The sequence below is a fragment of the Dipteris shenzhenensis genome, chromosome 26, assembly GCF_047967505.1.
Source record: "Dipteris shenzhenensis isolate YYH24624 ecotype China chromosome 26, Dip_SZ_1.0, whole genome shotgun sequence".
Lineage (NCBI taxonomy): Eukaryota > Viridiplantae > Streptophyta > Polypodiopsida > Gleicheniales > Dipteridaceae > Dipteris > Dipteris shenzhenensis.
In genome coordinates, this window is record NC_141621.1 from 20,253,389 (window position 1) to 20,269,948 (window position 16,560).

A 16,560-nucleotide genomic window follows, 5' to 3' on the forward strand; every position below is an offset into this window, starting at 1 on the left:
GTTGATGATGACCACTTTTTTTATATGATCTACCTCTATTTCTGCCTTTGCCTCTGCTTCTATCTGAATCTGTGAATTCCTGATCATTAGAATGACCTTTACATGCTTGAATCACCTGAGTTTTGAGTTCTTCACCAAGTAGAACTGACTAAAGTTCTTCCAGTGTTGGAATTTGCCGTTGGATGGCAATACTCTGGACTAGATTCTCGTATCCTTCTCCTAGTCCATTTAGGATTACTTGAACCATTTCTGCGGGATTCATAGTCTCTCCTGCTGCTGCAAGTTGATTGTTGTAGTCTTTGATGCGGAGTACATAAGCATGACCGGTTTCACTGCTGTTGCGAAAACTCTGGTTGATCTAGTTTCTCAGGGTGAGAATCCTGGATGTGTTCTTGGACTCGTAGAGAGCTGCGAACATATCCCATGCTTCTTTTGATGTCTTGACTATGTTGAGTTGTCCTAGCATGACATCTTGCACATTCTGCTTGATCAGGTGATAGGCATACTTGTCTTTCTTATCCCATTTTGCTTGAGCTCGGGCAACGGCAGGATCTACTACTGGTGCAGAAACTGTTTTGTAGATGTAGATCCCATTGTAGATCCCGTTGCTGGTGCTGTGACAATAGATGGAGTAGAGCTACTAGTGGCTAGAACGGCCAATGGTCTAGGTGTAGATCCATCGACATACTCCCATTTGTCCTAAAGCACTAGAATGGTCTCCATTCGGTTTTTCCATGTACCATAATTGGAGTTGTCTAACTTAGCAGATGCCTCCAGATTGAGGTTGCTAGTTGACATGGTGCAAAAAATGTACTCAAAAAGTGTCCTGAAAAACTCTGTATGAATCAACTGCAAATACACTGAAGATGCCAAGTGAAATCTCTGTACCATCGGTGAAGATAGAACTGTAGTATATAAGATCTGATCTGTGTTACAAGGCTTGTGGCAATGATGCCGGGAATAGCCAAGAGGCTTTACAAGGCTGAAATGATGTGCACGATGCCGTGAGATAGCCGAATAGGCTTTACAATGGTGGCATGTGTGTGAAATCAAGTGCTATCTGCCCACTGAATCAATCTGCAATGCCTCTGAACTTTGAAATCTGCTCACTGAACTGATGAACGTAAGGTTTCAGGTAATGTAATGATGTGAAATCGGATGTGAGCATATGGACTGCCGAGTAGGTACTAGTCGGGAATTTCGGGCATGGCTTAGATTGGCAACTTGGGGAAATTCAAAGCGTCCCCTCTATGGCAATCTAGTCTGCTCTGATCTAGATCTAAACCAACCGTTAATCGATGAAATAATAGCAAATAATTCCTTTTCTTTTGTTCTTTTTAAGTGCTAGGTCAGATGCATTGATGTAGAGGCAAATGTGCGTGAAGGAAGTGGTTTTGTCAGCGAGGCTCAAATGTGAGTGTAACTTGCACCGAAATGTGTAGATGATGTGACGAGCGCGTAGAGCACGAAAAACAGAGCGACTTTCCTTTTTGGAGCGCCCTCAAATTCTTCCTGGATCAAGAGATATGCCTTGATCTAGGTGGAGGGACAAAAGGAGTGCAAATGTGCTCAATGATGATGTGTCACTGTGAGTCACATGCAGTGATGATGTGGCACTGTGCCTAGCAAGAGGTGTGCCAGTGAAGCTCTATGCTGAGGGTGGCAGGAGTGTGCACATGAAGTGTGTGCACAGTGTGCCTGGCAAGGGACTGTGCCTGCAGAGGGTCAGTGCTGACTGGACTACTGAGGTGGCAGTGCTAAGGTGGCATAGATGATGTCAGCAAGGTGACATGGCAATGTTAACGTGGCACTGATGATGTGTCCCTGATGACATGGCATAGGTGACATGGCTGATGATGTGTCATAGATGACATGGCATAAGTGATGTGGTTGATGATGTGTCATTGATGATGTGGTAGGTGATGTGGCTGATGATGTGGCAAGATGACGTGTTTATTGACGTGGCAGTCGGTGGTGACCTATTGACGTGGCTATCGATGATGATGTGGCAATCGATGACATGGCTTGCTTATGTGGCACTGATGATGTGGCACTGTGGATAAGGGTGCCATGTGGCTGGTCCTTGACCAAGCTCTAGGGTGTGGTGACCCTGAGGATAGGGTCCTAGTCAACTGCCACGTGTCATAAGGATGACGATCGGAATCTTTTGAGATTTTGACGGCATCTCAAAGATTCCATCTTCTTCTTCGATGGAGCTCTGTGGGCTCTCTGAGTCGCTGGAGATCTCCGATCGTTGCTGAGTCTTGGAGGCATTGGGAACCGTGCCCCTTCGTAGGTGTCGATGCAGATTTTACTGAGTCATTTGGAGAGGCGGCTCGTTGGTGGCACGCGTGTTGTAGTAGAAGACGGTGTGCAGAGCGGGTGTGGAAGCTGTGGGTAGAGCCTTGTGAGGTCGTTGCCCATGAACAGAAGTCCATCGGGAGGCAACGAGCAAGAGCGTTGGAGCGTTGCTTGCTAGAGCTATGCTGGATCGTGTAGATGGCACCTTGGACAGTCGTCTAATACCATCCTACCCGTTGGAGGTGCAGTCTAATGGAGCTTTGGTGATAACAGGTTCGTTTGGAGCCTTCAAGGCTGTGTCGAAGAGAACCATGACGGACTACGTAGAAAGCTTGATGTTGACAGGCTAGTCAGCCGTGGGCGTTGGAAATGGTTGCTTTGGCGGTGGCTTTTGGCTGGAGCGTGACCAAGGACCTCGCAGGGCTGTGGCATTGGAGACCGCTCTTTGATGGAGGGGCGCTTCGTTGGAGAGGCCATATGGCTTGGAGGACTATAGAGCCGCGGATGGAGTAGCCTAGCTATGTGGAGGAGTTACGCGCTGGCTACTAGTTCATGGCGTCCTTCGTTGGAGCGATGTCATTTGGGAAGCCTGGACTGTTCGCGATGCTCATGAAGGCTAGGAGCTGCTGCTCGATTTGCTTGAGCCGCTGGAGCTTTCTCGATCTGTCTGGCCGTAATTGCAGCCTTTGTAGAAGGCTATGGCTTTAGCCTTAGTTGGTTGAGCCGCCTTGTTGCAGGTGCTCGTAGCATGGAGTAGAGACAAGACTTAGATGGAAGCCTTCGCCTCAGGAGCTTTTGATAGGGACGGCCGTCGAAGGAGCTTTGTTGGAGAGGCTTAGCTTTGGAATCAACCTTTCTTTCTCTTTCTCACAGATCTCTCAAAAACTCTCTCTCAAAGACTAAGATCTAGATCTCTCTCTCTCTCATAAACAAGAAATACTCTCTTTCTCAACAAATGAAATCTTTCAAGGGAATGGACACTCAATGAACGGAAGTGGACGGAATTTCTTCCAAAATGAACAGAAATTTTCTCTCAACGGAAGTGAATGGAAGAATCTCACAATCACTCAAGAGAACTCTCAATCTCACAATCTCTCTCGCAATCTCAAGAATCTCAATGTCTCAGCGGAAGACAAGGGAGCTCTAATACCATGACAAAATATGAAGAGGGGAGAGGAGAAGAGTGGAGATGAGGAGAGAGGGCACAGCTAGAGAGCACACCACAAATGACTAACTGTACACTAGATTTAGTTGAAAAAATAGAATATATACAAACCCTTTTAGGGTTAGGGTTAGGGAATCTAACCCTTTCCTTTATAGCACTCTATAAGGTTAGTGCTATGCACATATGATCACGTGATGGTGCTATGCACACATGATCACATGATGTTGAGCGTGAACTCTCAACAGGCCTATGATAGACTCAACTGGGACGTTCTTCTACAGTCACTCAAAAGCTTGGGTTTGGGGAAGAACTTTATCTCCTATGTAGCCGTGCTACTATCAAATGCTTCTACAAAGGTTTGTGTGAATGGGGAGATGTCTTAGAGTTTAATGTTAAAAAGATCCATCAGACAAGGGTGCCCTCTAGCCCCCCTCCTATTTGCAATTGCTACTGATGCATTGGGGTGGCTGATTAAAGAACAAGTAGATGCAAGAGAAATCAATGGCATAGAGCTCTCCTCAGGAAACCCGTTGATTAATCAGCAATTTGCAGATGACACTACCCTTAGAAATCCAAAACACAGACGTGGACATCCAAAGAGCAATGGAGTGCATGGACATTTTTTGCAGAGCATCTGGGTCAAGGATAAATCACTCCAAAATAGGGTATGCTTTATTAACTGGAAACAAAATCTAAACTTGTTAGATCAGCTCGGATGCAAAAAGTTACCACATGGACAGATTTTCAAGCTTCTAGGTATCCCTATGGGATTCAATGTCAAGATGAAGGATAGATGAGAGTGGTTCCTTGAGAAATTCAAAAAGGAATTAAACAATCTTAGGGGGCTACAGGCAAACTTGGCAAGGAGAAGGGTAGTAGTCCTAAACCACTGTATTTACCCAATCTCCATTTTTTATCTCTCTTGCTGGTGTTGATCCAAAACAGGATTAGAAAATTTCATAAGGATATGCAGATCCTTCTTATGTGGTAGGAATGACACTAGAAGAAGGATTGCCAAAGTTAAATGGGTTTTTTGTACTAGGCCAAGAAAAGGAGGACTGGGTGTCATAAATATCCAATTAGCGGCCTGCAAGTTAGCAGCCACTTGGATAATCAAAGTAGTTTTATGAACCCTGATAGGGACTAGGCTAACCTTCTTCTCAAGAATTTTGAGCATGTCAGACCTCTCAGAGCCCCTAGATGGAAGGACTACCCTGTTTTGGCAGCTATTGGAAACCCAGAACCTTGCTCTACCTAAGGGATCCAACTGTGGAAATCCATGTGGGGTGCCTATGAACAGATCAATGCTATATCACACTCACTGGTAAAGGAAGTTAAGTGATAATGAATTTCTGAGAGCTTGGCATTTGGTAAAGAAGGGAATCTCTTGCTGGGATGACCTTTGGGATAGGAATAATATCAGATGGAAAAATTGGCTTGAGATAAGAAGAGAGTTCAAACTTCAAAATGTAGACCAAGATTTGATCATGGGAAGAGTGCACTTGTGGGAGGGGGACATCTCTTGGAAGGGAGGTAGAGTGCTTGATTACACCAGGGAGTTTTGGGTGGGTTGGCAGCTCATCCCTCTTACCTATACCCACAACCTCTGAAGGTATAGAAGAGGTTGAAGTTAAGTTAAACAAAAGATGGAACTGTTCTAACAATACAAAAAAATGGGCACTCAGATTTGACCAAGACAAAATCAATTGATTAAGCAATCTAAATTGTTGAAAGCTCCTAGCTTATGCATAACATTCTATATACCGACTTTTTGCATGCATTATCTAGCATACTCCCATTCTTCCATTGTGAAATGCATCCCCTCATCTCTCTCTGCTCTCTCCATTTGGTCAAGTAGCCAATCCACATGAATATCCTTTGGAAGTGCTCTTAGATGCTGAGGGTATGGCACACGAGATCCATGGTGTGTACAAAAGAGGGCCCTTTCTCCTTGACTTCTTGCCTTTGCATCCCCGAATCTTGTCACCCATCTTTTCATCACATCACTATTAAGCATGCAATAGAGGTTGATATTATTAAGCAACTCCATGTCCATTACTTTGCTCCGTCCTTTCCCTTGAGGCACAATAGAGGTCATCCTTAGATCTTCATCATCTCTCTATAGTCATGGGAGCGAGCTATCCACATCAACAAGAATCTCAAAAATATATACAAGTGACTCTTGAAGGAGCTGAAAGGAAGACATGATGAGATCAACAATGAAGGAGAAAGTGTTATTTATTCATGAGGAGAAGTACCAATATATAGGCCAATGATACATTGTATGTGAGCTCAAGAGAGAGCATCCCACGTCTACAAATCACTCCACTAATCTCTCCATGAATCTCTCAATCATCCACTAAAACCTTCCACACTCACACCTACTGACTAACACATCATCAATCACACCTACTATAGGCACACTCACCACATATGTGGTCACACACATGGACAGACAAGCACCCACAAACATAGGTATACCTTCATCAATTTGTTCTAACACCCCCCCACAAATGGATACCTTGACCCTAGCAGTCGTCTATGGGAAACTTCATGGCTTGCCCACCTTTGGTGGCAACACACATGATCCCAACCTAGACTCACTCTAAGTTGCATTGGCAGTAGACTCATTTGGACACCCTAGCTCCAACATGATCTCACTCCAATTTTGGTCCTTGGTTTACAATCTCTCTTGGAGGTTTCTTGACAAAATGAATAGCAACCATTACAAAACCGAATACAATCTTTTCAGGGGGACATCCCAAGGCAAAGAACCCTTATTGACCACACACAAAAAAATTCTAAATTGAAGATGTGGGGAAATACCCCCCTTTGATGGCATGTCTTGTCCTTTTCCTTCTTCTCTTCCAAGCTACCATAGTGTGAGGTTCATTTTCTCCTTTTCTCTTTGATCTTTCTTGCATCCCATATGCCTTCAAATAGATTGAAGATGAAGAGGGTCTTACCACTTGTCATAAGACAAGGGCAGTGTCTACTCTTATACATTGAAGCTCGTACATAGCCAACATCCATGTCATCACAAGATCATCATCATAGAATATACATGCTTTATCTTTGTTGAAGCAAGCATTCATCATGCAAAGCATAGTTTTCATAAAGATAGTCAAATCTTTGACTATAAACCACTTCAATATGAAAAATACCATGATACTTCCACGATGCATATTGAAGTTAATACTCAGTCAATTCAAGATCTATCACTTCAAGCAACTGAAACACATATAGAAGAAAATTTTTGAAATGACAGACTTCTGGAAAAGTCAAGCTTTGACCAAGATTACTGAGTTACCCCCAAATTGAGCAAACAAAAATTGGAGGATCCAATTTAACCTATCTTGAGTAGCAACAAAGAGGAATTTATAGTGCAATGAAAGCTCTTACTAAGGAGAGTTTCCAATATGAAGCATGAGCAAAATGGTGCATGATTTTATTCAGGAAACGTTGATGAAAAGCAACTGTCTTTTTATAGAATTCTCCTTGGTCAGTGGACCAAATGGTCTCAGACTTTGTACCCAAGACGTCTTATACCATCGACCAACTGTGGCTGGAAGGAATTAGAGAAGTGTATTCTCTATCTCTGGAATTGTGCAATTGATTGGCAGATAGAAATAGTGGCAGCACGGCATATGTAGCTCATGTCTGTCTAAATGCTTGCTACTGTAGGTTCGCCCCTACTAGAGGAGTCTACTACTGAAAGCATTCCAAAAATGGTCGCGTGTGGTAGGAGAACCAAGCTTTGCAAGTTTTGGAGAGAAGGGAGGAAATATGGAAGAAGATGGAGAAGATGAAGGAGGTGATGACATGTGGCAAAAAATGTTTCCCTGGAATTAGAAGAGATAACATAACATGTCATTTCTTAATTGCCATAGAGGGTGGAAGACTATAATTCACCAATATCATTGGCCATACACTATAAGAGGTGCTTTTGAGACCAAATGGGTTCACATTGTCCATACCTAATCCAAATCTCAAGTTCCTAGGTTCTTCCTTGAAGCTTGGCCATGTGTCTTCAATATGCTTCCACGCAGGAGTGTTTGCAGGAGTTCTCCACTTGCCATTGGTTGATCGATGGGAGGAATGCCATGACATGAGCTTTGGAATGGATTTGCACTTGAACATGTGTTGGATGCGAGGGATTATGGGAAAATGTCGTAGAACCTTACAAGGCACATCCAAAGTTTTGAGATTTGCTCTATATCTTGCCTCTCCACAAGTAGGACACTCTCTTGCCTCCTTATGTGGTCCACAAAATAGAACACAATCATTGACGCACCCATGGATGCACTTGTAATCCAATCCTCCAAGAGAGGTCACATGTTGCCTTGCCATATATCTTGAGGTCAGTAATTTATTCTCCTTTGGAAGCACTTTACACAATAGCCTGCATGTGAAGACCATAAATGAGAAAGTATTCCAGTAATTGACCCACTAGCATAATTTGCCATGTTTGCAAAATAGACTTTAAAGCTTACTTGAGAAATGCATTCAAACTTTCATTGCTCCATCCATAGATGGTCTGCAAGTTTAGTAACTCAAGGGAGGCACGTAGAATAGAGAATGTGCACCCCTTTAACAGTGGTGTCGATAGAGAATGTGCACCCCTCAAACAGTGGTGTCGATGCTGGAGTAAAAAGATCATCCTGCTCCATGCTATCATCCCTACCTGAGGACTGATGGACAAATAAATCCCACACCATATCATCAAACACCTCCTCCTCCATGGCCTCATGAGGTAATGGTGGAGGGCTACTATCACCATCACTCCATGCATCCATAACGGTCCCTCCTAAAGATCCCACCTCATATCGCCGATGCTTCGCCTCCTCACAATGAGCGTAGGGCAACATATGCAGGTGTGGCACTGCGCCCTGTATCAAATTAAAAAAGGATCATATATCAAATACATGAACACCCATAGGTATCTCAATCAACCTCAATGCTTTAACACTTACTCGAGAAACGGTCAGATCCCATTCTCTGTACTTTGAGATGTGATTGAGTGTAATTCTATGTGCACGATACATGTTTCCTCGACATCGATCACACATACATTTGATTTTTTGCTCCAACCACATTTCTCGATGGTGGATACGGAGGGATTCATCCTCACTAGAGCTACTTTTGAAGATGAAGACATCCTACAAATAAACAACCCAAAAAATGTGTTCTTCCTTGAGTATTAAATGACAAAACTCTTATCGCATCTAAAAGCGTGTCTATCAGCGCATCTGAACTATGGAGCACATCTATAGGTGGGTCTAAAACACAATGTAGACACGCTTATAGATGCGCTTTTAGATACACGAACTACGGACTGGTTTTTGAACCTACTTTTAGCGCCACACTTTCCTTTCAATACTTTTAGCACCGCTTGCTTTCCTTTTAACACACATAACTCCAAGCATCCACACTCATCTCCAGGCACCCACACTCATCTCCAGGCATACACACTCATCCCCAGGCATACAAGAGAAGAGGGTGAACAAGGAAGCCACCAAAAAAGAGAGAGAGGAACCTTTGAAGAAAGACAAGAAGCTTCTATACCTCTATCCAAGGTAAGTCTCTTGGTGGTTGGTCTTCTCTAAAAGTTGTTCTCTATGGATTCGTCCTTTGTCATATGTAGGAAAAGGATGTTTTTGGTATTGTTGTTCTTTTTGGGGTCGGGCACATGTCCTTTTCACCCTTTTGTCGAAAAGCATCTGTTAGAGTGTGTCTATAGATGCGTTTAAAAGCACGTCCAAATTTAGGAAAACAAGGTAGCCATGCCTATAGATGCATTGTTTGCCACATCTATAGACATGCTCCAACCGAGTTCCAAACATGCAGTCTGGATAGATAGTTCCCCTTCCCCTTCTCCTTTTCCCTTCCCCTTCCTCTTTCTCCTTCCATTCTCCCTCCTCCTTCCATTCTCCCATCCTCCCTTCTATTTTCTTTCTCCGTTCCCTTGCATGCATGTTTAAGTCAAATTTTCAATGCCTTAAGCATTCGTGAGGAAATAAAGGATTGCATGAATGATGGAAATAAGTGATTGCATGAGGGAAATTGGACTCCAGCATGAGGGCGGGATAAAGAAAGAGGGCATGCATAATGGAAATCACGGGATTGCATGCGTGATGGAAAGAGGGCATGCATGATGGAAATCTTCTTCTCTTCTTTTTTGCAGTTCATCATGTGGCAGGAAGCTCTTCAGTCTCACCTGATCTTCAGGATGCCATCTTTCGTGAGTTATATAACATTTTGGGGCACCCTCCCACTCCTCAGGAGTTTAAGTACTTTTAAATACCTGGGGGGGCGCTCTAGTAGCCCGGATATATTGCTCCTCAATAATCAATTTTGGCTGACCTTGTTCAAGGATGTCACTTTGTATTGCAAAACCTGTGAACCATGCCAATTCTTTGGTAGGGCAACATCACCCAGTGATGTCCATCCATCCGTTTCAGAAGTGGGGAATAGATTTTGTCGAGCCCTTGCCATGACTGCCCAGAAAAAGAAGTATCTTTTGGTAGCCACTCAGTATGTCACTAAGTGGGCTGAAGCTATCGCCCTCCCTGCTACAAATGGTAAGGCAGTTTCAAATTTCATATTTAAACGTATCTGCACAAGGTTTGGGACACCCATGGAAATAGTATCTGACAATGGGAGTCCATTCTTAAATGAAGCAGTGGAGTTACTCATGGATTGCATGGGTATTGATCATCGCATTTCTAGCATCTATTATCCAGCATCCATGGGTCGAACGGAACGGACCAATGGCATCCTTTGTAAAACCATGGGGAAAATGGCCACAGGGAATAGGAGCCAGTGGGATCAGAAGGTCACAGAAGCCGTATGGGCTTACAACATCACTCATAAAACATCTACAAGTCACACTCCTTTTGAGTTGGTGTACGGTACTAAGGCTGTTTTACCATTAGAGATAGAGATTCCGGCCTTGAGATTGGCACAAGAACAGAGGATGACAGAAGATGAACATGTAGAGGCCAGATTGGTACAACTTGAGACGTTAGATGAAACCTGACACCTTGCATTACACCAAACAGAGATCCAAAAGAATCGACAAAAGGCTCGCTTGGATGCTAAGATTCGCAAGGGATGGGAAAGACACTTTGCTGAGGGGGATGTTGTGCTATGCTTTGATAATAGATTGGACCACGAAATGGATAAGAAGTTTCTGCCACTGTGGACCCGGTCCATACAAAGTCATCAAGGAACATAGCAATGGGTCTGTACAAGTTCAGGAGCTGCATGATCAATATGGCAAGAAGGTGATCAACAAGCGTTACCTCAAGCCCTTCTTTGTGTGTGATGGACCTAGGCATGGAAATGTTGTGCATTCCCTGCCTGGGGGGGATCTATTATGGATAAATTTGTCTAAGGGAAAAAGGAATAAATATGAGTGTGTGTTTGTATGTGTGGCAATAGTATAATAAAATATGGTGTGCATAGGTCCCAGGGTTGAGGTGGCAGGGCATGACCATGTGCCACCCTTCCACGTAAGAGGACCCATAAGGTGTGATGTACATAATCCATGGTAGTAATATTATAAAATGTAAGGTGGCATGGCTCCTCCATGTGCCACCCCTCCACCTCGGCTGCATTTAGTGAGATATGGCCCAAATTCCATGGGAGAAGTAATATAAAATAGGTGGAGATGGATATTATATTGGGTTATTCCCTCCATATAGGATAGGCCCATGTGGGGGAGGTATGGAAGGTCCAAGAGTGCAAGTTAAATAATGGGGAAAGTAGGATGAGGTGGCAAGATTCCTTGTGCCAACCCTCCACTTGTCCTCCTAGATGTTTGAACGTATTATAAAATTGGGAAGAGACCAAGGGAGTATCATAGACTTGGGATATGGGAGTTGATATATGTGGAAAAATGTGGCCAAGCATTATCACACACAATTAAAAGTGAGTAACTGCCTAGCCCACATGGGAGACTCTTCCACACACACCATGCATGTGGGAGGATGCATTTATTGGGAGAAACCCCCTCTCTTGGCTATAAAAGGAGGGGGCTATTCCTTAATGAGACACGCTCATTCTTGTAAAGCCACCTAGCTAGTACTTTGATTTCCCCCTTCCCTTCCTTTCAAATAAAGCATGGTCCTCTTTCCTTGATGTCTCCATCTTTACATTCTTCCTCCCATCATGTACATGCTTCTTCATTCCCTCCCCTTCTAATCCCTTTTCCCCTCCCATGATAACGTTTCGCCCTCACGTTCTCCTTTCCTCTATGGCCCTTGAGCATCGCCATGCTTAGTGTCTAGCCTCTTGTCCTGATTTCTTTTCCCACTAACAGTGTCTATAAGCACGTCTATCAGTGCATCTTTTTATTTCTTTTTAATTTCTATAGCACATCTAATAATGTCTCTATAGGCATGCCTATATGTGCATATGTTTGTTATATAGACGCTCGTATAGATGCAAGTCTATAGACATGTGCTAATAGATGCACCCATAATTTCTTTTTTTAGTTAAGGAAATGCATCTGTGTGTGTGTCTATGGATGCATTGTGTTGTTGTAGTGCTCATCTTCCACTTCCTATGCATTTGATTGATTCAATAATTTCGAGCAACATACAAGCTCATGTACATCTCCTTCATGCACGAACTCAAGATAAGCCACACACACTTTCTAAAATAGCTTGCCTTTTCTAGAAATAGAGTTTGCTTTTTCCACTTTTCATAAGATGCTTAGGCTAGTGATCAGCCACACACACACATACTTTCCAAAATAGATTGCCTTTTTTGGAAAAAGGGTTTGCTTTTCCCACTTTTGATAATATGCTTCGCTTGATCGACACAGTGTCCTAGCTATTCTCTTTATGTAGTCTTCTCTTCTTTTTAGTGAAATTATTTTTTGCCCCACTCTTGCATTGCTTTCTTCCATGCCTTTCGTGTCTGCAGATTTGCTTGCGCCTTTTCCTACTTTGGATGGCAAAAATTTTTCGCTCGTTCTTGTGCTGCTTTCTTTCACGTTTTCATTGTCTGTGGATATGCTTTGCAAGGTCGCACACTTCCTCTACTATGGATCAATGAAGCCTTTGCTCTAATACCACTACAACGAGAATCGCTCGCGGAACCTACAAATCATCGAAAACACAACAAAATGATATACACAAAAATATGCACAATCTTTCAAAACTCACAAACAGAAAATATAACAAGTGTGTTGGATGCAATCTCCCCCATAGGACTGGTGCTCATCTTCCACTTCCTATGTATTTGATTGGTTCTATAATTTCAAGCAGCAACTAATACAAGCTCATGTACGTCTCATCCATGCACGAACTCGAGATAAGCCACACATACACTTCCCAAAATAGCTTGCCTTTTCTAGGAATAGAGTTTGCTTTTCCCACTTTTGATAATATGCTTAACTTGGACTGATCAACCACACATAAACTTTCCAAAATAGCTTGCCTTTTCTAGAAATAGAATTTGGTTTTCCCACTTTTGATAATATGCTTCGGCTGATTGGCACTGACTACTAGCTATTCTCCTTGTGTAGTCTTCTCTTCTTTTTGGCGAAATTTTTTTCCGCCCGCTCCTGCGTCGATTTTCTTCCACAACCTTCGTGTTCACGGATTTGATTGTACCTTTTCTTGCCTTGGATGGTGGCAAAATTTTTTCGCCCATTCTTGTGCCACTTTCTTTCACATTTTCACTATTCATGGATTTGCTTAAAGGCCCATGCACTTCCTGTGCTACGAATCAACAAAGCCTTTGCTCTGATACCACTACAATGGGAATCGCTCGCAGAACCTGCAAATCATGGAAATTACAATGAAAACTATACACAAATTTATGCATAGTCTTTCAAAACTCGCAAACGGAAATTTTTTTTGCGCGCTCCTATGTTGCTTTTCTTCCATGCCTTTCCTATCTGCGGATTTGCTTGTGTCTTTTTTGTGCTTTGGATGGCGAAATTTTTTTGCTCATTCTTGTGCTACTTTCTTTCACTATTTGCAGATTTGCTTGTAGGCCCATGCGCTTCTCGTGCTATGGATCAATGAAGCCTTTGCTCCGATACCACTACAAGGGGAATTGCTTGTGGAACTTGTGAATCATCAAAAACACAATGAAAACTATACAAAAAAATATGCATTATCTTTCAAGAATCAAAAGTCACAAATAGAAAAGATAACAAGTGCGTTGGGTGCAATCTCCCCCCATAGGTGTCATGCTCGTCTTTTACTTCCTATGTATTTGATTGATTCAATAATTTCCAGCAACAATTGATACAAGCTCATGTACATCTCCTCCATGCACGAACTGGAAATAAGCCACACACACACTTTTCAAAATAGCTTTCCTTTTCCAGAAATAGAGTTTGTGTTTCCCACTTTTGATAATATGCTTAGGCTAAGCCTCCAATGTTCCAAAAATTAAAAGATATACATGAGCATTTGCAATTTCAAAAACTAGGCTTTCGAAAGTAAGCCTTGTTTATTCCCCACATCATTGGTTGTGCCTTACGCACACAAAAATATGGCAAATCATGCTTATCGCCAATAGCAATCACCTGATTAGTTACCTTTTCTCTGAATTCACAATATCCATCAATAATGCAAGTATTTCAAGCAAAAGAAACCTTGGAATCAATCACCAATCTTATTCAATCTTTCAGCATTTAAGCGATGCAAAATCAACAAACCATAGATGGATGGTGCACACATGCGACATACCATCGCATGGTGCACACACTGCCACACATGCATAAGATCATACGGATGGTGCACACACTGCGACAAAGTATATCATGATCGTGTAAGTGGTGCTGAACACACTACCATACACTCATATAGCCATAGCTATATGTCCAGCCATGCATACAAATGGTACAATCTCCTACACACATCGTCACTCGTCGCATAAGTTGTGAACACACTGATACACACTTAACGCATAAATGGTGCACACACTGCTAAGCACTCATGCGAGCAGCAAGCACACATTGCATTAATTATGCGACAAAATGCTATATCTCACTACTAAATACTGAAAAGATTAAAAAATAATGAGATACTCCCAATTCTCGAGAGAGTTTCTCTAAAAATCTATCACTTCATCGAACCAAGATGCCCAATCGTTTAAACCTACATGTATAAAAGTATGTGCCTATAAGCAATATACATGCAAAGGGGAGGCCCATTTTTTGAGACATGATTTTGTATCCCTTTTGGGGGTTTTTTAAATGCATCTCACCTTATACATTCATGCTTTTTGTAATATAGACACTCTCCTTGTATTGTCATATGTAACACCCTCATGGGTCCACTTTGGTGAATTATTACTAATCCCAGGCATTGGATTACCCTTATGCTTCATGAGAACTTGTGTGAACAAGTTGCATCTATATTGATTTCACCTATGTTTTAGGGTAGTTCCTTTTCAGATTTCTAATGTTATCAATAGAATCTAGTATAGGTTTTTTTTCCATTTTCGCAAAGTTTTTGTATCAAAAAATAGTTTCTTGCCTTGAGAAAGTCTATATTACAATGGACTTATAGCTTTGTTAAATTTTTAAAATAGATTTTAATTAAATTTCCAAATTGTCTCCTTTTCTTTATGCAAGCCATTGAACTGGAAGATTGTGCAGAAGAAGGGGATTTCTTCAAAAAGTGACCCCCTAGGGTCTTCCCTTTAGCCTGTACCTATCAAGGTTATGAAGACAAGTGGGATCAAACATACATGTCCACTTGCTAAGTCAAAGCTATTTGTTTCTTGTGGTCATCAAAGAGGGCTTATTAACCCTAAATTACCTTCACTAAGGCTCGTGGATGTAGAACAATACCTAGATGAAGACCCTTAAGCATAGACTACCATCAATATACCCTTATCACAAATGGTTCCTTGAGTTTTTGGATAATATTCTATTCTATTATTTGTTTAGGGTTCCATTGTACAAGATGACAAGAAGAACTACAAATGTTATAGCACAGCAAGGTTAGTCACATACAAACAAAATGTTCATAGTATCCACCAAAGTTGAATCTCCAAAGAAGCAGATCTCAGTCGTTGACAGAAATTATGATTTTGAAAGAATCAGGCCCCTTGCTTTCAAGGAAGGAGTACAAAAGTTTATTGGAACAAACTCCAATCTCTTGCCCAAGCTTATTCCTTATATATTCCCACTAGATGCATCTTTGGAATCAAAGAGCGAAAAGTCTTCAAAGGGAGAAGAAGAGGCCTGAGCTAAGGCTAGGCTAAGAAGCCTAGGGATCAATCGAGGCAAGGATTGAGGCCTCAAGCAAGAGACAAAAGTTGATGCCTTAGCAAGTGGAGGTTCTCTCATCATCATCTATAGATGACCATTAGGAGTTGGATGTAGAGGCTCCTAGAATTTTATTGTCTTTTGGGATGGTGAGCCCACAATAGAATACTCTAAGATCAAATTTACCTGACATTGTGGACGTGATAACTTCTGAGTTGCAGGTGAAGAAACTCCATAGGCCTCTTGAAGGAGACCCATAGAAGTTAGAGAGCCACACCCACTATATGTGGCAAATTTGAGGGCTAGAATTAAGATTAATCCTTTTGCCAATGTGGTATTTTTTCCTATGATGGTTAATCCAACTCATTTCTTAGAGAAGGGCAATTTTAATATTCCAAAGTTCAACTCCTATGACTGTTTTGTGGTTGGAGGATGTCTTAATGCAGAGGCTCGAAGGCAGCAATGCATAGAGTACCCTAACTATGTGCATTTAAAAACAACAAAGTGTAATATATATGTAGGTCTTCCAAAGGAAGAACCCACCCTTTACAAAGGAAGAAACCACCCTTGTTGTTGGGACCATAATAATGTTCATGACTACTGGCAGGGTATGTCATTTATCCAAATGATTCAATTTTTACACAATGGTTTTCTAACCTAAGTAATGCCAAGGCTACTCTAGCATTTAGGATCCAATGCTGCAATGGAAGTTGGCCTCGTTTTTTATGACACAAAGTGTTTAGATGCCATGACCATTTTTTAAAGCTAGCTTCTAGATCTACGCTAGTTTGGGATTTACAAGAAGAAATTTTTAGTATGTGGAAAAGAGGAGATATAAAGGGTTACAAGTAGC